The sequence below is a fragment of the Odocoileus virginianus genome, chromosome 24 (assembly GCF_023699985.2).
Source record: "Odocoileus virginianus isolate 20LAN1187 ecotype Illinois chromosome 24, Ovbor_1.2, whole genome shotgun sequence".
Taxonomy (NCBI): domain Eukaryota; kingdom Metazoa; phylum Chordata; class Mammalia; order Artiodactyla; family Cervidae; genus Odocoileus; species Odocoileus virginianus.
This window is the reverse complement of record NC_069697.1, coordinates 49874722-49897764: the sequence shown is the minus strand read 5'-3', so window position 1 is coordinate 49897764 and position 23043 is coordinate 49874722. Positions and strand designations below refer to the sequence as shown.

At 40.0% G+C, this 23043-nt stretch overlaps 1 long non-coding RNA gene across 2 annotated transcripts in view; it reads left to right on the top strand.

Moving 5' to 3' along the window:
- LOC139030936 (uncharacterized) overlaps nucleotides 1–15055 on the top strand; it is a 165543-nt gene extending 150488 nt beyond the window's left edge. For both annotated transcript variants that reach the window (XR_011483379.1, XR_011483380.1), the window contains exon 4: nucleotides 14994–15055. This is a non-coding gene — a long non-coding RNA (uncharacterized lncRNA). The remainder of the gene's footprint in view (nucleotides 1–14993) is intronic.
- The last annotated feature ends 7988 nt before the right edge of the window (nucleotides 15056–23043 follow it).

The following is a 23043-nucleotide window of genomic DNA, read 5'->3' as shown; positions in this document are numbered from 1 at the left end:
CTTAATAAGAGTGTATCCACTTTTACTGGGGCTTCCCAGGTGGCTTGATGGTAAGGAATCCAGCTGCCAAAGGAGGAGATGCTGGTTTGATCCCTGAGTCAAAAAGATCCGCTGGAGAGGAAAATGGCCAATCCACTCCAGTATTCTTGCCTGGAAAGTTCCATGGACAGAGGAGCCTGACAAGCTACAGTCCATGGAGTTGCAAAGAGTTGGACACAACTTAGTGACTGATCATGTATGCATGTATTTTACCTGAGGTTAAGATTAAAATAATAATAAATTCAAGCCAGATCTTCTCCTTAATTATCATTATGGTGTGAGGCCAGTTCTTAGAAGTGGGGCAAAATTGTCTTAGTGATTTTATTCACGCTCTGGAGAGCCAGAATTGCCAGAGACTCGGCTCTCATTCCTCTTTTGTGCCATCCAAGTTATTCCCTGCTGCATTGTCATGATGAGATATATTTTGTTGTCTGTTTAGATATAACTTTTAGATCTCTCCTTTCTAAGTTCATTAAAGCCTTTTCTTTCCTCCCCTATATAAGTGTGCATTGGGGTTCTGGCCAAATTCCAATTTGAGCAATTAATTACATTTTAATGCTCAGCCCTTCCTGCAGTTTCAGATGGAAAAGCTGTGTTCTTTGTCTTCCTTGGCGAGGAGCTGCCGAGGGTGAGGCAGCTGTTGCTGCCTCCCCAGAGGAGAGTCCTTGGAGAAGTGGCGAGGAAGCGTCTCGCTTCTTTGAGGGAGCTGCTTGCTAAGTGTGTTGGGACAAAAGGCCTCCCTGTGAACATGGGGCGTGACAACAGTCTGAGCCATCCATCACTCCTCTTTGAACCACCGGCTGAGCCCAAAACAAAATGGGAAGCGATTGTGCTTTTTTTTCCCCGAAGAGCTGTTCCTGAACGTGATGGCCTCCTTTGAAGCCCTGTCAGAGGGGTGTTTTTATTTTGTTTTTGTTTTTCTGAAATCCCTTCGGTTTCCCGCACCTCCTGCGAGACCTCACACCACAGCCTGACATCATGTTCGATGCCTAAGTGGCTGCCTTTACAGCTAACAAAAGACAAAGAATGCACAGATGCAGGTTGCTCTAATGGAGTAAGTCAAAGAAGTGAAAGGTGTTCTCCTTTTAACTTCAAATAGCAAAAGCAATTAATATTCTTTGGAAAGCTCAGGTGATAACACAACACCCAAACTCACTCGCCGAGGCTCCCTGTGACATGATCTAACAAGTCAGAAATGCAGTAAGTGTAGTTATATCCTGCAAGTTATTTTGAAAAGGTATGGAGAATAACCCCTTCTAGATGCGTACACAGTGTTTTCCTTGGCCCAGGCAACAGGGCTTGATGGAATGATAATTGGATGTTGATGAAAAACATCAATCATCATTGCATTGTGACTTGAGGTGTATTTGTTTAATGTTAAACTTTAAGTTGTGAAATAAACCATTCGAGTTGGGGAATGATGATTGCATTTCTAAAACGTCGTTCTTTCACTTATTTGGCAAGAGTGAGTCATTCCTTATATCAACAGGGCTTATTGAAAATTCCAGGATTATTCACACAGGTTTGAAGTATTTGTCTTGTTTTAAAAAAATCTTTTTTCAGGCTGTTGTCTTTAAACTGTCCTTCCTAACTTGGGTTTTGGTGCAGCCCTATGGCTAACATTCTTGTTGCCCAGGCAAGCATGCATTCTACATTTTCCAAAGAAGGTCATCTATGTTGTTCTGGGATCAACTACCTTTGAATTCCTTTTTCAATGGCTGACATCAGTGTCACAGATATGGTTCTCATGAAAACAGCTGGTTGCAGTCAGTCCCCTCATGTATTTAGCCACTTCACAGGGAAAACCATATCTCCTTTCTACTCTCTCATTCCTTCCCTTCATGGCTCGTCCCCTCGTGGGGCACATGAGCAAGTCCCCTCACCCTGGTTTACGCCAATCGCAGCTCAGTTGACATTTCATCCTAGGTAAACAGTGCCCGTGTTAGTTGGTCCCTGACCCTCCTCCTTTTCCATCATCTTTGTTCCTTTCCCATTACTTCCCATGGAAATCCTTGTCGCCATCACTCTCACTCATTACATCCTCAGGGGCCTTCTCTCAGCCTCAAATTGTGCACTTGTTCCTAAATATCTCCCTCACTAGTCTGTAAGCAACAAGAAGACAGTTTCCTTATCTTTATTTGTTCACTGTTTTTTTTATGTGTGTGTGGTTGTTTTGTTTTTCCCCTATTTCCAGTGGCCAGAAAAATGCCTGGGAAAGGAGACACTTGTTAGATAAATAAACAAAAAATCACTTTTGTTACTAAATGGATTTTTTTTTTCAACTGCCAATAATCAATTAGATTGCCAATTTAGATTGCATGTAGGAGCACAGATTTAATTCCTCATTTAAAAGAATTTCCTATATTTCATTAATTAGGAATGTGGCAACAGTGTTTTCTGTTAATTGATTCTTTTATTGAGACAGATACATTTATGTTATGTAGTGTAGCTATCTAGTTTTTTGCTAGCAACTTGGAACATAATCACTATCTCTAACATTTTCATGTTGAAAGGGAATTTATTGAGTCAGGCATCATACTAAGTACTTTTGCATATTTAAATCTATTCCATCTTCAGAGATATGTGAGATTGGTTTTTATATTATCATTTTATGGAAAAAGAAATTGCGATCAGAGAGGCTAACTGGCTTCCCAAGGTCACACAGCTAGTTAATAAAGTTATCAGGAAGATCTGTATAACTCTAAAGCCCATGCTTAACCTGCCATTTGAACTAACTTATAAGTAAATATTTTCAAACCAAGAGAAGAAAGCTTCCCAATTTATTTCTATTTTGGATTATTTGGGATCAGCCTTCTGCTGAAACTAATAACAAAAGCTGGACAGGGGAGTCGACAATGCACCTGAAACTTTTGTTCACCAGATTGACCCTCAGTTTGCACTGACAAAATCAAATGTAGTAGTTTGGGTGTGGGTGTAACTGCAGGCTTTGTTTAACCAGGTATCAGACATGCCAATCTGCTTCAAGTTTGTTCATCAATGAAAACCAGAACTGTGAGCCTGCTAATGTGCAAGGTCAAAAGCTGGGACCAAAGCTGGTAGGCAGGTGTTGAGTCTCCAACATCCAGAGAAAGTAGGCCAGAGCTCCCCTGTTAAATACCACCCACTGAAGACCCTGAGTATTGGGGGTTGGGAAACCTGTCAAAAACTGTGAAACCCTTATGAAGGCAACTCAGCCACTCCAGCTGAATTGCATCGTTTCTTCAGAGGGGAGTATTTGGTGGACTGGTAACTATGTGATGGCTCTCATCTCATACTGTATTAAAAGTGCTTCCTGTCTGTGTTCCCATGGACAGGGAAATGCCTTTCTGTGTCTGCATGCAGTCTAAATTTCACTACTTTAAAAAGCAGACTCATAGATGAAATCAGCAAGAAAAATGCCTCTTATTTTTGGCTGAGAATGTGTGATACATGATGTTAAATAATCAAGTTGATTGAAGTTTTCCATTTTCTGTCAGTCTTTGCTGCATTATGCACTCAAAAGTATAAGCAGAATGAATTTGGATTAGAGAAAACAGCTTACAAAGATTCATCTCTTACTTAGGCCTCCCATATCTAGGAACATTTCTGAATGGCCAAACGAAGACTTCATTTACATACTTATATATAATTTTCTTTCATCTTGGCAATTCAAAGAGCTTTATAATGTTGCTTTTTGAGTTGATTAAACCTCACAACTTCACTAAACACTCTATTATGATATTACAGAGGAAGGAGCAAGATTTCAGCTTCTTTGGTACATTTTCTTTGTGTTTGAAATTATTTAATGAGAGTGATACCACATATGAAAGTTTCATTTTTTTAAATAAAATATTTATTTTGGAATAATTTTAGCTTTACAGAAAAGTTGCAAATATAATGCTGAATTTCTATACGCTTTCTTCAGATTCTCTTAATGGTAGCACCTTATAGAACTGGGGCACACTTACAGAAAGGAAGAAATTAGCATTGGTGTATTACTGTTAAGTAATTTACAGATTATCAGGATTATTGGGATTTCACCAGCTTTTGCATTGATGTCCTTTTTGCGTTCCTGTTTCTAATCCAAGACACCATGTTACATTTTGTTGTCATATCTTCTCTGTTCTCTGGACTATGACAAGTTTATCTACCTCTCCTTGTTTTCATGACCTTGGCAGTTTTGAAAAATACTAGTCCAGCATTTTGAAAAGCATCTCTCATATTTTTTTCATGGTCAGAATCACCATGGGGTTATGAGTTTTGTGATGTACCACAGACGTGATGTATCCTTCTCATCACATTACATCAGGGGACCTGTGATATCAATGTGATGACTTAATCACTGGTGAGATTGACTTTGATCACTTGGTTAAAGGAGGTTGTCTCAGGTTTCCCTACTGTAACATTACTCTTTTACCCCTTTCCCCACTATATTCTTTGTAAAGGAGTCAGTAAGTCCTAAACCCAACCCACACCCAAGACAGGAGGATGGATGAAACAGTGGGAGGGAGAATATCCACATAAATTACTTGGAACTCTTTCATAAGGAAAATCTGTCCCTTCTCCTCCTTTCATTTATTTATGCAGTCATTATTTCAGTATAGATGTGTTTATATTTATTTTATCTTTGGTTTATAATCTGAAATCACATTATTTTATGGCTCAGATTGTTCTATATTTGACTTCAGAGAGCTCTTTCAGATTAGCTCATAAAGGCTTGTCCTTAAACTATTCTTTAAAAAAGTATATTTTTAATCAGTCATACATTTCACCAGTATTTCGGAGGTTTTACAGTACCAAAGATACTATGCCAAGAAAATGTTCCTCATATTTATGGAACTCCTATTATCTGCCAGTGCTTATAGACATTACCTTGTGTTATTTTTAAAGCATTTCTAGAAGTTTTGGCTACTCCCCTGTAAGGGATGAGATAACTGAAGTTCACTGACTCTAATCTAGATTCCCCAAATTAGTAAGCAGCAGAGAATTGCAGATGAGATGATAACTAGCATTTCTGATGGGAGACAGTGTTTTCGAAAGATTCAAGGATGTGATAATGACCAGCAAATATAGTGGGGAAGCAGATCTTGAGCTCAATAAAATCTAGGTCTTTCTAGTTTCCAGGAACTTCCAGTTTTCCACCCATCCCCAAAACACACATACACACTCATTCACAAATGTTTCCTGGTATAAGTTCCTAGCATCCAGCTATATTAAATAGAAAAAAACAAAATCCGTTGCTCGTATCTCTTTGGTTTATAGTACAGTAAATTTCTGTTAAACTTTCAGGAATTTTTGTCTAATTTTTGTTTTGTACTCCCTGTTTTTTTAAACTGTTTTAGCTGCTGGTTTTCAAATACAGTTCACTAGAAGGTACTGTGATTTGTTAGCATCCTCTTCTCCGTGTCTGAGAGCAATCTTTGCTCACGCTAGGCACAGAACAGCGATGCCTAACTCATGGATTTCCTGAGTAGAATTAGATAATAATCAATTTGCTGTCTCCCTTTAAGACAGCCGTCCCTACTACACACACACACAGACACACACATACACAACTGCAATTGAATCTATTTTTTGGTAATCACAGACGGCAGAGTTATGAAGGGAAGGTCAAACTCTATGGAAGTGAAAATTGATAGTTAAAGAATATTATGCATTAATAGGGATAATATATCAACATTTCATTTTTCAGGAATAGATAGGTGAAAAAACAGTGGTTTATGTTAAAGAATTTACAGTTGGATATAAATAAAGAAAAAGCTCTTACAAAACAAGGAAACTGGAATGTAAAGCCCTCGTAGAAGATAAAACAGCCTTGATGAGTTATCATTAAGAACATCATTTTTTTAAGGCTTGCCAAACTCAAATAAATACACATCACCAGCTGTTCTGTGCCAGACCTTTTTCTGGGACTTTGGAAATAAGATGGAGAATAGTTTTTGCTCTTAAGGAGGCATGAAAGTATTTAGCAGAATCACAAGCATATAAAAAATGGACACACACACACACACAACTTTAACCTGATTCTGAATATCTGTATATATGTCTCAGTCAGCATGAGCTCATGGTAATATTCAGTAATTACAATGAAAGTAAGTGAAGTAAGAAGAGCACTTTTAATATTTTAATTTCAAAGCACACTGGAGATTCAAGTACCCATTGACATTACGTTTCTGAAAACTAGGTGGGTATTAGGGTTTCCGTATGGGGTGGGGACCAAATGATAGAGAACTGATACCTAACTACCAACTCTGTTTTCCAGCTATAAGAGAGATATGCACTGTCACACTTGTGGCTGGAGTGATGTCACCACTGAGAGACAGTGTAACATTAGCAACTGGCTTTTGTGTTAAATTTTTTTTTAAGGTTCAGAGCCCTGCTCTGGCATGTGTTTTGGGTTGCAGGGGATTTTTGTCACTTATATGGACACTCAGTTACCTGAAAATGGGGAATTCTGCAAATTGACCCCTTGGAGACTCTTTTCATTCTCTAATTTTAAAATTTAAAATTCATTTTTATTCTATTCCTATTTCACTTGTAAAGTTTGTAGCATTATGGTTGTTTATTTTAAAATTAAAAGAATTATAAAGTGTTTCTGATCTATAGTGATTTTCAATAAATAAGGGAGGTAGATATGTACATAGTAAAATATAACATGGAAGAATTATGATTTGAAGAACAGTTATGCAGACTATTTGGTAGAAGTATAAAAGACCCTAGAGGATGCCCTTACAAAAAGAATTCCATTCTGTAGACCAAATGTCTTGCTTTCAGAATTGTCAGTCTCCTATTTAGGTCCTAGGTAGAACTTACTGATTACTTGGGATAGAACATTTCTTCAGAGGAGAAAACAGACAGAATTATCCGATTTAGTTCAGACTGTACCCTCCTGGATTTCTTCCAGAAACAGTTAGATGGCATCTTTACAGACATGCTTATTCTTGTGGCCTTGTTTCCTATTTACCTTTTCCAAGCTCAAAGTATATTCAATTAAGTTATGTTACACCATCGAGTCATTAGCAGTTAGATCCTGCATGGTGTGTAGTTTGTTTTAACAACCAGTGTTAGAGGCCAGACCATTACACCAGGCCAGCACAGACATGCTTCTCATTAGCCCATCTGTTTTAAAAAGAAACACACGGGATGCTGAGCGAACTAAATTTCCACTCACTGGTTTCAGCAAAAGCAGCCTGAAAATGGCCTCGAGGGGACCTCACTTCAGATTTTATTAAAGTTCATCAACTACATATTATGCAGATACATAAAAATAGATTAGCAATCGTAAAAGAATGACTCATGTTTATTACCTTGAAGAGTAATTGCCTAGGACTCAAAAAAATGAAACATTGCTAAAACTCAATAAAGTTGAGAACTCCTTCTGTCAAGCACAGCACAAATAAATTTGGGAGAGAATGCCACATTGTATCTATTAGCTGAGCTATTATCATATAAAATTTTGTCTCATTTAAGGAAATGAGAGTCAAAATTAAATCCAGAAAAATGATTATAATTATAGAAGTTTTTGTTCTCTGTGGCCAAAACCACTTGATGTGTGTTAACGGTCTTGTGGAAAATGCACAGGTATTTATGGGCTGTGGTTCAGTCCAATAGGACAAAAAGACAAGAGACCAACATTTTCATGTCTGGTGTAGATGTTATGGGCAGAATTATATCCTCCCCCAAAATTCATATGTTAAAGTCGTAACCCCTAGCACCTTAGACTGTGTGTGTGTGTGTGTGTGTGTGTGTGTGATCAGTCACTCAGTCATGTCTGAGTCTTTGCAACCCCATGGACTGGTGCCCACCAGGCTCCCCTGTCCATGAGATTTCCCAGGCAAAACTACTGGAGTGGGTTGCCATGTCCTACTCCAGGGGATCTTCCCGACCCCGGGATTGAACCCGAGTCTCTTACGTCTGTTGCATTGGCAGGCAGGTTCTTCACCACACTCAGCCACCTGGGAAGCCCAGTATCTCTGAATGTGACTGTATTTGGAGATAAGGTCTTTATAGAGATACTTGAATGAAAATGAAACTTTTAGGGTGAGCCCTGAGCAGTGTAATTAGTCTTGGTCCAGTCAGAACAGGAGACTGGGACACAGAGACCTATGGGGAAGATAATGTAAAGACACAGGAAAAGATGGCCATCTGCATGTCCAGGAAAGAGGCCCGAGGCTGGCCCTTCCTTCACAGCCCTTGGAAGAAATCAGCCTGCTGACAGATACTGATCTTGGAGTCTTAGCCTCCAGAAAGTGAACTCGCTCAGTCGTGTCCGACTCTTTGCGACCCCATGGACTGTAGCCTACCATGCTTCTCCATCTATGGGATTTTCCAGGCAAGAGTACTGGAGTGGGTGGCCATTTCCTCCTCCAGAGGATCTTCCCGACCCAGGGATCAAACCTGGGTCTCGCGCATTGCGGGCAGATGCTTTACCATCTGTGCCACCAGGGAAGTCCTTAGCCTCCAGAACTGTGAGGCAATTAGTTTCTTTTGTTTAAGCCCGTTCTGTACTACTTTGTTGTTTTTTTTTTTTGCAAACCTAGAAAATGAAAGCAATAGTAATAGTTGAAAATTAGCCATCCACCTGCCAGTCACCTATTCTATGTATTTTGAAAGTAAGTGTGGGTCCTGCCCACTGCTGAGGTTGTAGGGCCAGAAGATAGAGAACAAGGGCCCACAGATCACTTAAGAAAGAGAAAATACTAATTAATTGATCAAATCATTCTCTCATACAGCGTGAGTGAAATAGATTGTTGCATAATAAAATATTTTCCCAGTAATTTAAATATTTAACAATCATGAATCAAGCTGTCAAACTGTTTAATACAAATGTTTTCTCCTTTTGCATTGACATAATTTTACAATTATAATAATTTAAAAATATGTTTCATGTATGGTTTTAATATGATTGAAAATAGCCAAAGTGCCAGACAAATAAATTTAATTATTATTGTGCAGACATGGATATTCTGTTGATGAGCTGGCAAAGTTTGGGATAATAAAATAGAGACATACATAATTTGTCAGTTATTGTCTATTTATTGTATCAAATTTATTTTTGTATTCATTTCAGCACAACCACTAATTACTTAACTATAATCAACATTTTTTTCTGATTTATGTTCTGTTGTAATTAATTTTACAGTGCACATAATTTGAATATATCTTCATCAGAATATGAATTAAAGTGTAATTACTTTCAAAATATATATTATTTGAATGCATTATCTTCAGAAATATAAACTGAATAGGATATAAAAATTAGAATTATTTTTCATGGAACTCTTCCCTAAAATACACAATATTATCTCATAAAATTAAAATGTAGACTTCAAGTTAAAATTGTTAAAAATAAACTGAATCTAAAGTAATCATGTAAAGCTAACATTTAAAAATTTGATTAATTAGATGAAAGATAAATCTATTCATCATTATCATGTTTAGTGATCACCTAGTTGACAAAGTAAAGTGTGTTATACTTCAATGCATATCAGATTTTGACAGAGATAGGTATATAGACAATAGTTCTAAACAGGTATTCAAGTTTAAATGTGATATTAGTATTTTAATATTACAGAATGTTTCTCAGCTGTCAAGTAAAACTCTGGTGAATACTATACTGATTTGAACACGTTTTGGGTCACAAATTGTGGGTTTTCATTCCCTTCTCCAGAGGATCTTCCCGACCCGGGGCTCAAACCTGGGTCTCCTGCGTTGCAGGCAGACTCTTTACCGTCCCAGCCATCAGGGCAGCCCTGCTGCTATTACAGAATGTTTCTCAGCTGCCAAGTCAAACGATGATGAATACTGCGCTGATTCATACACATTCTGGATCACAAATTGGATCCACAGATTAGAGCGAGGAGAGAAAAAAATGAATGGACACTCAGTACTCTGGGGAATAATAATTATGCAATAATCTGTTTCATTCATGTCATTTGAGAGGAAATATTTAGCAAATGAATTAGTTTTCTTTCTTTCTGAAGTGCTTCTACCACTTGCATTCTTCTTGTACCCGGAAGCACTGCTGACCACCCACATATTCATGGTATTCATCTGTAGATGCTTTTTATTCTAAAGGAACACAGGATAAAGGCGGAGAAGCCCTTCCAGGGGCTTGATTTGTGTTAGTCACAGAGGAGATGTCTAGGCTTACAGGTTGGGCTGTGGTGGTGCTGATGGCCAGACTTCAAGTTACAGAGACACTCCTGTATTGTTTAATAAATGTATTTTTGCATGTGTCCGTGGTACATGTGGCCACCCTTTTTAATTTATTGTATGTGAAGCCCTCTGAAGACTGAGAACCAGGGTAGGGGCCCACCTTTCCTGCTCATGTGAAAGTCTGCTGTGAGTTGAATAGTGAACCCACCTCCCAATATTCAAGTCCACCCTGAATCTTAGAGTGTAACATTATTTGGAAATAGAGTATTTGCAAATGGAATTAAAGGATCTTGAGATGGAATCATTCTGTATTTAGAATAGGCCCTAACTCCTGTGAGTGGTGCCCTACATAGGGAGGAAGGCCTCCTGAAGCTAGGGACAGGGATTGGAATTATGTTGCCAAAAGCCAAGGAGTGTCTGAGGCTACCACAAACTGAAAGGGGCAAGAAGGGACTCTCTAGAGTCTTCAGGAGTCGGGTCCTGCTGGCTCCTTGATTTTGAGCTTCAGGCCTCCAGAACTGTGAGAGAAAATATCTCTGTTGTTATCAGGCGCCTAGCTGTGGTGTGTGCCCTCAAGGTCCTGGTTGTGATGGACAGACTCTAGGCACTGACTCTTGTCTTTCTACAACCAGTAGGAATAACCCAAGAAATGTTAGCTCTGCATGTCTTCTGGTAGTCATTATACCAGTGTGATGGAATCCCATTATGGATTCACTTGACTTAGATTCAACTTTTCAAAAGTGAAGAGGAAAACGATCATTTCAACAGTGTTGGCAAGGATGTGAGCGTGTGTCCTTTCAGTGTGAACTTGGCATCTGAAATTTGAATCTGTGGGCTATCAGTCTCACTTTCCCCATGCTTCTCACTGAATTAGCATCTACCTGCCTATTTATGTATCTACTCACCTTTATTTCTATCTACTAAAGCATAATTCCTAAATGAAAGCAAATTAATACAGCTCTTCTCAACTGTGGAGACAGTGATCTGTTCCAGGAGCAGGGGAAAAATCTATGCTGCACTGTATTTAGTCACTGCCATGTGATCTAGGGCTCCCCTGGGGGCTCAGGCGGTAAATAATCTGCCTGCAGTGCAAGAGACCTGGTGTGATCCCTGGGTTGGGAAGATCCCCTGGAGGAGGGCATGGCAACCCACTCCAGTATTCTTGCCTGGAGAATCCCGCAGACAGAGGAGCCTGGCAGGCTACTGTCCATGGAGCCTCAAAGAGTCAGACAAGCTGAGTGACGGAGCACGCGGCATTTAACCTGGGAGGGCTTCCCTGGGGGCTCAGGGGGAAAGAACCCACCTGCAATACAGGAGACGCGGGTTCCACACCTGGTCGGGAAGATCCCACGGAGAAGGGAATGGCAGTCCACTCCAGGATTCTTGCCTGGGAAGTGCCCTGGACAGAGGAGCCTGGCGGGCTACAGTCCTTGGGGTCCCAATTTAGCAGCTAAACAACGTGTAATCTGGAAACAGACTATTTTAACTCTGTCGTTCACATCGTATTCTTGTCCCACTCTGTGAACATTCAAACACTTATTTTCAAACTGACTAAAATGATATAATCCCACAGATCCAGGGCATTCTTGACCCTACCATTGAATGTGGTCAAGTTGGTTAACAGTTATTTCCATATTCTCACAGTATTGTGGGAATAAATGAAATATATAGGTGTGGATCTCAAAAGTTTCCTTCTTTCAACTATTCTTAGGCCACACTGTGTAAAGGGAAGAAATTATGAGGAAAAGGAAAAAGCACTCATAAATGGCTGAAAAATCTTGCACCATATAAAACTTTATAAAACTGCCTTATAACATGCAGCCTATGTTTTAACTACATTTCATTTTGAAAGTGGGACAGGAAATGCTCTTTGAAGAAATCTTTATGATGGACTGGTGAAGCTAACTGGTATGATTATGGTTTTTGAGCAGTTCTCTGCCTTTTAAGTTCAGTAAACACACTTTGAGGAATTAGATAAGTACAGATATGAGAACCACAAGATGGAAGAGAAAGGAATCCTTTTTCATGTTTTTGGCAGAATCATCAGTATCTTTAATAGGTTTTTTAAAGATTATTTGACATAAAATAGTATATTATTTTATTAATCTCTGAAATGTAAGTAATGTTAGGCTTTAAGATCAGAGTTTGAAATCCAAGAACCGTAAATCTGAATATGTTCCAAAGCCTACTGGATGCTCAATGTTGGGAAACATTTAATATCTTGGGTTTCAATTTCATCATTTATAAAAATGGGCAAAATAACAGTTGCTCATGAAATTCTCAAAAGGACTAATAAAAGAGGTTCTATAAAGTTACTAATATACTGCCTAATGCAGAATAGCCAGAGATCAAATGGAACCTACTGTTCTTTATCTTATTTCACAGAAACTTGCATATATATATATATTTAGTTAAAATTTTAAAATTAGAATTATCCATTAGTAACAAGTATATTTTGAAATGATTCTCTGTCTGAATGATTTGATTTGGTGCTGGTGATGGCTGCTTCTGCTTTCTGACAATTTTGTTACATTTACCATATTTGGGGGACACAGAGGAAAATCAATCAGGTGGACTCATTCCTTGTCACTAGTACTTTATGATTTCTCCTCAGTGACCAAGATGTAAGTCCGTGGGAAACATAACCAAATGGGCCAGGCCGCCGTGGACACCCCTGCTGGCTGTCCATACCCCACTCTCCCTCTCGAGTGCAATCTGAGTTCACCCGCAGTGGAGGGCTTAAATATTATGCTGTCTCAAGAGAGGCGAGATGGAGTGTACGTGCAGTAAGGCCAGCTGTATGATAGATTCTCATCTGTATTTTTTACTTTTCATTAATGATCACCACTGCTTGCTGATTGTCCCTCCTGTCTTGGCCAGGATAGGATGAGTTTTACAGATTGTGTTGGGGGAACAGTTGCATCGTGTTCTCTTGTGAGGAAAAGCGCAGGAGACAGCCACAGTGTTTAGAAGGCTTATAGCGAATTATTTTCCACTTAGTAGTCCTAATATTTGGGTTCAGAAAACCAATTAATACAGTTTACCGGTAAAGAAAGGGAATTAGGCTGGATTAGGATACAAATTCAGTGCAATTTTCTCTCTTCTGGTGATGAGAAAAATTTTTTGAAATAAAGTCAAAGCTTACACTGTGGCCACTGATGTACCCACAGCCCGTCCACATATTACATCAATATTCTATTTTTCTGAGGTGTTAAAGATCTAGTGAATATCATGAAATGGTCACTATTCTATTGGTTTTACTGAGAAGTCAAACTAGGATATGTTAATATTTTTTGTTTCTTGTTTTTTTCTTTTTATTTAAGTAAGCCCTGTTGGTCTTAGAATGTTTCTGAGGACTATATCTTTTAAGGACTTTAAATGATACTTTACCTTGATCTCTTTTATATTACTAAATTCGTATTTCACAAAAAGTAGGAATTACTAAGAATATGGGGCTTCCCAGATCGCTTAGGTGCCTGCCCATTTGGAAGACCTGGGTTGGATCCCTGGGTTGTGAAGATCCCCTGGAGGAGGAAATGGCAGCCCACTCCAGTCTTCTTGCCTGGAGGAGCTCATGAGCAGGGAAGCCTGGCACACTGCAGTCCGTGGGGTTGCAAAGAACTGGACATGACTAAGAATACGAAAACTAAAAGCCAGATTATTTTATCTTTACTGATTTTCAAATCAAGTGACTGAAGAATAGGCATGCTTTTTCATGACACAGTCTGAGGGCTGTGACACACACCAGGACCCATGTGTACATGGTGAGCCTGAAATTCTAGCGTGTCATCCCTGCCGTCTGCTGTTTCTGAAAACCACGTGTGCGGACGTGCCCGCAGTCACCCCACGGAGGAGAGAGCAGGGTTGAGAGGACAGCCGCGGTGCTCTGTCAGCTCACTCTCGTCTCCAGCAGCCTGGGTGCCCTTTCTCTTTTATGAAATCATGCCTTTGCTCCCTGAATGACTTATCGTTTATATAGCATACTCCGTGTGATAAAATACTGCAAATATCTAGCTCATTTCTCTTAAGTGCTTTAGTCATTTCATGCACCCAGTACAGAAAACATACACAGCCGGGCAACAGGTGCTTAAAAGCGCCTTGAGGGAAGTACATCCATCATGTCATTCCGCGTTTTCTACACATAATTTATTTTTCCTTCCTGGTCCTGAGGTAGAGAAAGCACCTGCAGCCCACAGCAGTGCATTTTTACAGAATGCTTTCACATTCTTGGTGGTTTGTTCATCAAAGCTTTGGGGCTGTGACCTTCTTTATAGATTTCATATTTAGTACACTCTTCAGTAATATAAAAATAAGGCAGCAGCACTACAGAAATTCACTTTCCTCACCACTTCCCCCACACCTAACACCCATTTAGAAAGCGTGTCCCTATGTCCTGGAATAGGCCTTCACCACTGCTGCTTGTAACTTTGTCTCCCTGGTGCCAGGCTGGAGCACCACCTACTACATTCTTTTTCAATGCATCATAATTACAGAAAGACCTGTGCCATATAACTTTATGCAAGTTTTCCTTGTGATAAAAATTCAATGTGCTAACAACCCTTAAAATTTCTCATTTCCTCCATCAAATATAATGGTTTGTGATTTTACCCAGGGGGCTGCAGCATAAAGGAGGTAAGACCATTCTGAATGGTTTATAAAATAATTCTCTATGGTAACTAAAATCCATATGATTCTTTCCTTCCTCGTAATGAGACGTCTTGTGTGTGAACACTGATGAAAAAGATGCTGTCACATGACGATGTTCTTTTGCTTTAGTTTCAGAGCTGACTTGGATAGAGTTTTTTTTTTTTTTTCAGGAAGCAAATTTGATAAGGGGGATCAAGGAGCCAAAAACTGTTGAGTGCTGATGACATGGGCCCCAGAGGTAAATCTCCTCTGTGTTTCCGTTTCCTTCACTTGATGTACTCTGACTTATTCTATTTTATTACCAGTAAGGAAATACCAGTAAGCAGGTGTTCAGCAAAGGTGAGTGCATATCTGTACCAGCACAGTTTGGCTCTAAAGGATGTTCTTATTAGATCTCCAGTGCACTGGGCCATAGAGTGGACTGCTGAGAGTACAGAGGAAGTGGTCAGTAGTCTTAAGAAGCAGTCAATGGTTGTACTGACCGGAATTTTTTTCCCAATCACTGATGTCAAAAACCTCAACTTGGGACTTCCCTGGTGGTCTAATGGTTAAGAATCCACCTTCCAATGCAAGGTGGACATGAGTCTGATCCCTGGTTTGAGAACGAAAACCTCACGTGCTGGGGGGCAGCTAAGCTTGTGCACCACAAGTGCTGAGCGAGCCTGCATGCTCTGGAGTCCACCTCCCACAGTGAAGATCCCACGTGCCGCAGCTAAGACTCGATGAAGCCAAATAAATGAGTAAATAATTTTTAAGATAAGAATAATCTTCAAAAAACCCCCCCAAAACCAGCCTAACTCAAGTTGGCATGAGGATCTAAGGGGTTTATTTGTTCTTGTAATGCACATGCCGTTAAGAATAGGCATGGAGCTGGCCTTAGGAATGATGGAGACCATCGCTCCTGAGACTCCCTGCCTCTGTGTGGACTGGATTTATTTTTTACTGATGCAGGTGGATTTTCTCCACATGTGGTGGGAACTCCAGGCTTGCATTCCTTCAGCTTCGTAATCTGAGAGAAAGGTAGCTCCTGCTCTCCCAGGTCTGCTGCTGCGGCTAAGTCGCTTCAGTCGTATCCAACTCTGTGTGACCCCGTAGACGGCAGCCCACCAGGCTCTCCCATCCCTGGGATTCTCCAGGCAAGAACACTGGAGTGGGTTGCCATTTCCTTCTCCATTGCATGAAAGTGAAACGTGAAAGTGAAGTCGCTCAGTCGTGTCTGACTCTTAGCGACCTCATGGACTGCAGCCCACCAGGCTCCTCCGTCCATGGGATTCTCCTGGCAAGAGGACTGGAGTGGGGTGCCATTGCCTTCTCCACTCCCAGATCTAGTTAGTTCTCTGATGCTGGAAGTTTATTGACCCAATTACTCATATTTCCTATATTCCTGGGTTCTAACTGATAAAGACAACTTGGATTAGTACCTAAAGCTAATTACCCTGAAACACTAGATTAACTAGGGGATAGGTTTACTCCTTTTTCAACTCTAAGCCTTGTATGCTGCCACAGAATCCTCTCAGTCCACAATCTGCCCAACTTCCCAGAGGATTGGAGGCCGACGTCAGCCACTCTTTGGCTGTCAGAAATGGGAGACACTGTGGTCAGACTTGTCTCCAGAAAGTAGATCTATGGACCCCAACTCTGCAAGGCAGCAAGAAGAAGAAAAAGAGACCATTATGTTTCTTAGGAATCAGTTAAACAGGCAGCATGATGAGGTGGGTAAGTCTTTTACTGGTTTCTAAGAGTAGTCATCACACCACAGGCCAATGAATGTCCGGCTCTGACCAGTTAGTTTAGCCACCCCCCCTGTAGTGTGTTTAACATGGTATCACTTCTCCCTTCTCCACTGCCTTCGTGTAGGGAGTGTTAATAGATGTTTTGTCTCCTTTAGAAATCTGAAGAGGGGGAGGAACATTTCTCCTTTCCCTCATACAAGGAAGATCGTGACTGTTTCAGGTCAGATCACATGCTGATCCCTCAGTCACTTGTTGAAACTAGGGGAATCAGGTATCTTGATGGACCCAATCTTGGACAGATGTCCACACTAGTGGCTGAATGTGACCTCAGGAATTTTACCAAAAAGAGAATGGGCAGGAGTTTTGCAGTTCAAACACGATTGTCAAGGACTTTTCTGATAGTCCAGTGGTTAAGAATCCATCTTCCAGTGCAGAAGACCTGGGTTTAATCGCTGGTCAGGGAACTAAGATCCAACATGCTACAGCGCTACTGAGCCTGTGTACCTTAACAAAGATTCCACGTGCAGAGCTAAGAGTCAACGCAGCAAAGTCAATAAACAACCTTAGGAATCATTTTCAGCCATACAGCCTTGCTAATGGGGATAAAGGGACAGAGTGTAGTGTTAATATGGAAATTTTAATAGAATAGTCAAGATATCAGATACCAAAGTGAGACAGATTATATATAAAATTGTCAGTGAAAACTGCCAAGAACTGGTTCCACAATTGTAAATCCTCTCAAATGCTTTAAGAGTACAAAAGCCTAGAGAAAGTAGAAAGACAAGGACAATTTGTGAAAAGATTTTGGGGAGAGCTATTGCCTCATTGTAAATCTATATCTCCCACCTGAAGGTGGGGATACGAACCTGAATATGTGACTCCTGAAGTTGTGGGGATATTTGTGCAACCAGCTTCCTGGTGAGCTGTGCTGGTATAAGGATACGTTAAAGAGAATGTGGCTGCTATTTTGGAAATTAATGCTGGTCCTCTAGGATGGCTAGTTAAAGGTCCATGAAATCCAGGGGACAGATACAGAGTCCATGATAGGAATTTATGCCTGGAGGTGTTTCTGCCACAGGATGAAAGGCCACAAAAGATAGAGCATGTGTGGGATAAGCATCAGGTAATCAAAAGTGTAGGGAGGATTGGGGATGCCTTGCTGGTCTTCAGACCTGACCCCATAGCATGGGAGTTGACGCCAGACTGGGTGGTGGTCTGAAGTTCTCTTCTCCCATATTCAGTACCTCCTCCTGAAGGAGGATTATAAACCTCTGCCCTGAAATATTTTGTGTCCCTGCCCGAATGAACTGTGTGACCAGTGACGGTAACTAGACACACCATGCATCTCTTACGGACAGACCTATGAAGAGCCAGCACTTGATCCCTGTGCTCTTTCCCCTGCTGCCTTCATCTTAGAAGATGCTGTTGTGATGTGGAGCCTCATTAACTTAAGTTTCTGAATGACTATGATAAATAGGGTCTGCTTGCCCACCTACTCTTGAGGCATGCGGTGAGTGAGCAGAAACTCAACTTTGTTGTCTTGGGCCAGTGATTGTGGGGGGTTAGCTGTTGACACAGTGTCATCATTTCTGTCTCAACTGACACAAGGGACCTAGTATGGGAGCCTCCAAAGAGTTCTGAGAGTAACTCCTGAGAACCAGCTTTACCATCTCACCAATCCCAGAGAGTGAGCCAAGTACTAGCCAAGTAAGAATTCTCTCCTATTCCTTCATTGCCCCACCTCTGCCCACACCCTTGTAAATCCTGGCTGGAAAGAGGGAGATGATGGACATCTAATGATGTCCATATTTTATTTCATTTTTTAAAATTCATTTCTTCATTTGTTTTGGACTGTGCTGGGTCTTCGTTGCTGTGCGTGGATTTTCTCTAGTTGTAGTGAGTGGGGACTGCTCTCTGGTTGTGTTGTGTGGCCTTCTTATTATGGTGGCTTCACTTGCTGCAGAGCGCAGGCCCTAGGGCCCTTGGGCTCAATGGTTGGGGTGCATCAGCTGCCTCGTGGTATATGGAATCTTCCCAGATCAAAGACTGAACTCATGTCGCCTGCACTGGCAGGTGGATTCCTAACCACTGGACCGCCAGGGAAGTCCCATATTTTAGAGTATCATCTAGGACTGCATGGCCTAGTGACTGAATTGAGGTTGTATGGCATCTTAATGTCTTCAGAGGGCTATTTATCACCTGAACGTGACCAGAAAAGAAGTGACCTTGGTAGAATGTTGATCTACTAACAAGGCAAAAACTTTTCCTTACCCCACCCTCACCCATTAAAAAAGAAAACTAAGGTAAGCAAGTCAAAACAAAATAAAGCCACACAAAACTTTCTTCCATAGAACAAAATTACAGGAGAATAGTAGACTATTTTTAAAAATTAGAACTTAAACATATCTTATGCATTATGCTTGTTTAATGTACCAGCGACATAAATAAATCAAGAGTGCTGATTTTAAAGTTTTAAATTTACTTCAGAACTAAAATGTATTTTTAAATGCAAATGAATGGCTGGCACTTATATCTTATATTTATATATAAAAACAAAATTAGGTATTAAAATTTAAACATTCATGTGTGGGTTTGTTTGTTTTTGTTACTGTGTGTATCAAGTAGTAGAAAGAAGCTGAAATATAGAAAGAAATTTGTGGTGCGATGAATTAGTCAGATTTAAGTACAGCACTGAGTCTGACCTTTTGCAGTTTTGTCTTTTCCTGATGTGCCTTGTGATATTGTGCAATTCATTTAACTTTCTATATTATGGATTCCTTATTTATACATTGAAGGTGATAGCTGATTTCTCAGGTTTATGTGAGGAGTATCTAATTAATGCCTGTAAGATTTTGAAAATATAAAGTGCTCTGTAAATATTAAATGGAACTAGGTATACACCTTCCCAGTGAAGATTATAGGATTGCCGAACAATCTTCGTTGCTCCAAAATGGAAATCACCATACTCCAAGAAGAGAATCTCAGAATATTTTTCAAAAATATGGTTTAAAAGCTGAAAACTTGATTTCACAGTCATATAGATGATTTCTCAGATATTTAGTCAATTCAGAATAAAAACATGCTGTGCATATTTGTAGTAATACTGGTATACATTTCAAAGAGCTTACATATTTATTACTTTAATTGAAGCACATAATTGTAGGTTAGGAAGAAATCTTAGCCAACATCTAGTGCAGTTCCTTGCTTCTCTTTTCCCGAATTTGTGATCTGAAGTCATGAGAGACTTAACAACTTTACTAGTTATCACATGGCTAATTTATCAGATACTCCCATAAATTGGTTTAAATAAGTAGGGAATTTTATTTATCTTCATTTTCTAAATAATTTATCTGATTTAAAAATATTCTGGAGGTTTTTAGAGATAAGTTTCAGTTTTGGATTAAGACACATAGTGAGGTGAATAGGTTATGGACAGAATTGGCAGGGGAGACTGGAGTGTTCTGGTTCTTAATTCTGTCATTCTTTTCCACTCCACCTGGCTACAGTTAATCCTTCCTGTTAGATTAGGCTCCCAAATGAAGGTCTAAATTGTGTCACCCACAGTTTAGTTTTATATCACAGATCTTATCGCTGGTAGAGGTTGATTGGAAAGCAAATGGCTGACTTTGTCTTAGAACTGGGAGAGGAGGATTCCTCAGCTGTTGAAGAATGCCTTGCGGTTTTCAACTGAAGAGTGATATTGATTGCAGTAGTTTGATGGGAAGAATATGGGCCGTGGAGGTAAGCACAATTGGATACCCAGAGGTGGTGCTTACAGTTTCAGGCCCTGTTCTCTTTGACACTATGTCTGACAGCTAAAGGGAAGGAGCTGAGAGAAATTGACCTCAGCAGCAACAATAGTCATTAGGTCATGATTCCTCTGTGCCGAGGACAGTAAGTTGTGTCCGACTCTTTGGGACGCCATAGACTGTAGCCTACCAGGCTCCACTGTCCACGGGATTTCGCAGGCAAGAATACTAGAGTGGGTTGCCATTGCCTTCTCCAGGGGATCTTCTTGACCCAGGGATCAAACCCTCATCTCCTGCATTGGCAGGTGGATTCTTTATCACTGTGCCGCAAGGGAAGCTGAAGAGGATAGTTGGGTAGAGGCTAAATCTGGTGTATCCAAGTGTGCTCCTTTCTGCTCATAGGACATGTTGGAGAGAAATGTTGGGAGGTCAGAATGGAAAAGAGAGAAGCATTTTTGTGGAGATAGGTGGATTATTCAAATGGTGATAGTGACTTGCCTTTATTCCCCACACTACTGGGTACTAAGAATGGATTGGCAGGCATCAGACAATACACATCACAGATGGAATCCATAGCATCCGGGATGCGGGGAGATCAGGGGGAAAATAGGGAATGGAAGTTGGTGGAATATGATGGTGGCCACTCCCCAGCCACCCACTTACTCCCACTTTGGTGCAAAAAGAGAGGGCTTGAAGGACTGTGACCCTAATGACTTACCCAGTGGAAGGAACCCACAGAATTGCAACTTCTCACGGTTAGCCCGGCTGCAGAACACTGGAAACCTATCATGCCTCCAGGTTTGTTAATGTGGACGGTGTGTTGATGCCGATAATGGTGATGAAAGGACTTTTATTCTCACATACCAGCAGAAATTTAGTATAACCTAAAATTGTTTTGAAAAACAGGAAAAAAAAAAAAAAGAACTCCAAAATCCTAGCCATCGTCTTATCTCCCTTATCATATTGTGAGCTTGCCTGAAGATGAACACTGGGGATGTGAAGGTGGTTTGTTTTCTGGCCAGTCTGTAGAAACCCTGCCATTAGCAGGCAGTCTTACTCTTTGTTGATAGTACTTTTTTTTTTGTTTTCCAGTGGTACTTTTTGTTTCTTGAACCATCCTTACCTTCCTGTGTGAGGCCTATTGAGATGGGTGGTCTAAACTTACAGTTCAGAATAACTGATAAGGGTAAGGAATGAATGTTAAAGGCCAGAACATAGAAAGGGGAACTAGTTTTCCTAAGAATGAACTGCTTAGTGATATAGCACAATGGTCCAACACTGAAGGGAGTAGATAGATATAGGCTCACTAATTTTATTTGTTCTGGACATTTCCGGATTATTGAGTTTTTGTTTTCTCCAAATAAAAGTAGAAAACAAAATAATCTCACTTGTAAGTTTACAAGTTTGCTTCCTTAATATTGTACTCTTCAGTTCTGGTCACTTCTTGGACCTATCTGTCTTCCAAAAACATGTTGAAAGCTGTAACTAGCCTATTGTTTTCAATATCATATAAACATTAAATATTATTCTATTAAGAAACATAATTTATTATAATTCTCTTTTTTGTACCATTATAATCTGAATATATCGTGAGCTTTATTAAGTGACCAATTAGTGGTCAATTACTTTTTAAATAAAATGTAATGGTATTTTTATATCATATAGATATATTTTCATGTATTTGTATTCATATTTACATATAGAATCATACAACTGTCACTCTAAATATGGATAGCAGTTACTTTATGCATACTTTAAAAAATCTCTTTGTGCATAGAAGCCATGCTACTAAAACAAACATATTCTCAAGGGTTCTATAACCCATTAAAGCCCTGCACAGCCATTAAAAATCAAACTACTGTTGCCTGGAGGCATTAGAAGATTGTTTAAATTAAGCTTGTTTCTTAGTACTTGGAGGGAAAAATAGCACAAATCTAAATCAGATGGGTCATTGTGCATTTTAATATAAAGTTCTTTATTTAATGTGAAAATAATTCTAGCGAAATATCCCAAATACTGCTGTGATAAACATCAGACAGGGACCCTCAAAGAATCTAGAGTTCTACTCTGTACCCACCAACCGAAGAATAGGTACCTCACATTTAAAGACTTGTGGATTATACCATGAGATACGGTTTGACTCATCTCTTAGCTGGATCCATGCCATTGCACAGTACTTTTAATTGTCTTTTATCCTGCATGCTTCTCAGCTGCAAATAATTCTGCCATACCTGGATTCAAATACTTCCAGACCTGACCCCATCCAACATCCTCGGAGACCTCCCTGTCTCTAAAATGTCTCTCTTCCTGGCTGTCACATTACATGAGATTTCCATTATTAAATGGAAAGGGGAACTAACTAACAAATTCATAGTCGATATGGGATTATACTATGGTATGGGCATCTCCCACTCGTTCCTCCCTCCGCCCCTACACACTCCAATTTCACAAGACCTAAGAAGCAACTCTGCTTCCGGTTTTGCTGCCATTTACTGTTCCTTGATAATTTCCACCCAAAGTCTAGGAGATGTGCAAACTTAAGAGGAAGCAGCTTCCATTAGCCTGTTCCTTTTAGGGAGACCCAGCCTCACAAAGCCACTTAGAATAGGGAGCAATGATTAAAACTGACTGTTGACAAGAGGAAGCAGAGAGTCCACAGGGAAGTTTTAGATCATCTTGGGGAGGGTGAGCCCAGGTTGGGTGCTAGAGAATGAACCCCCAAATTGCTGTGTGGACAG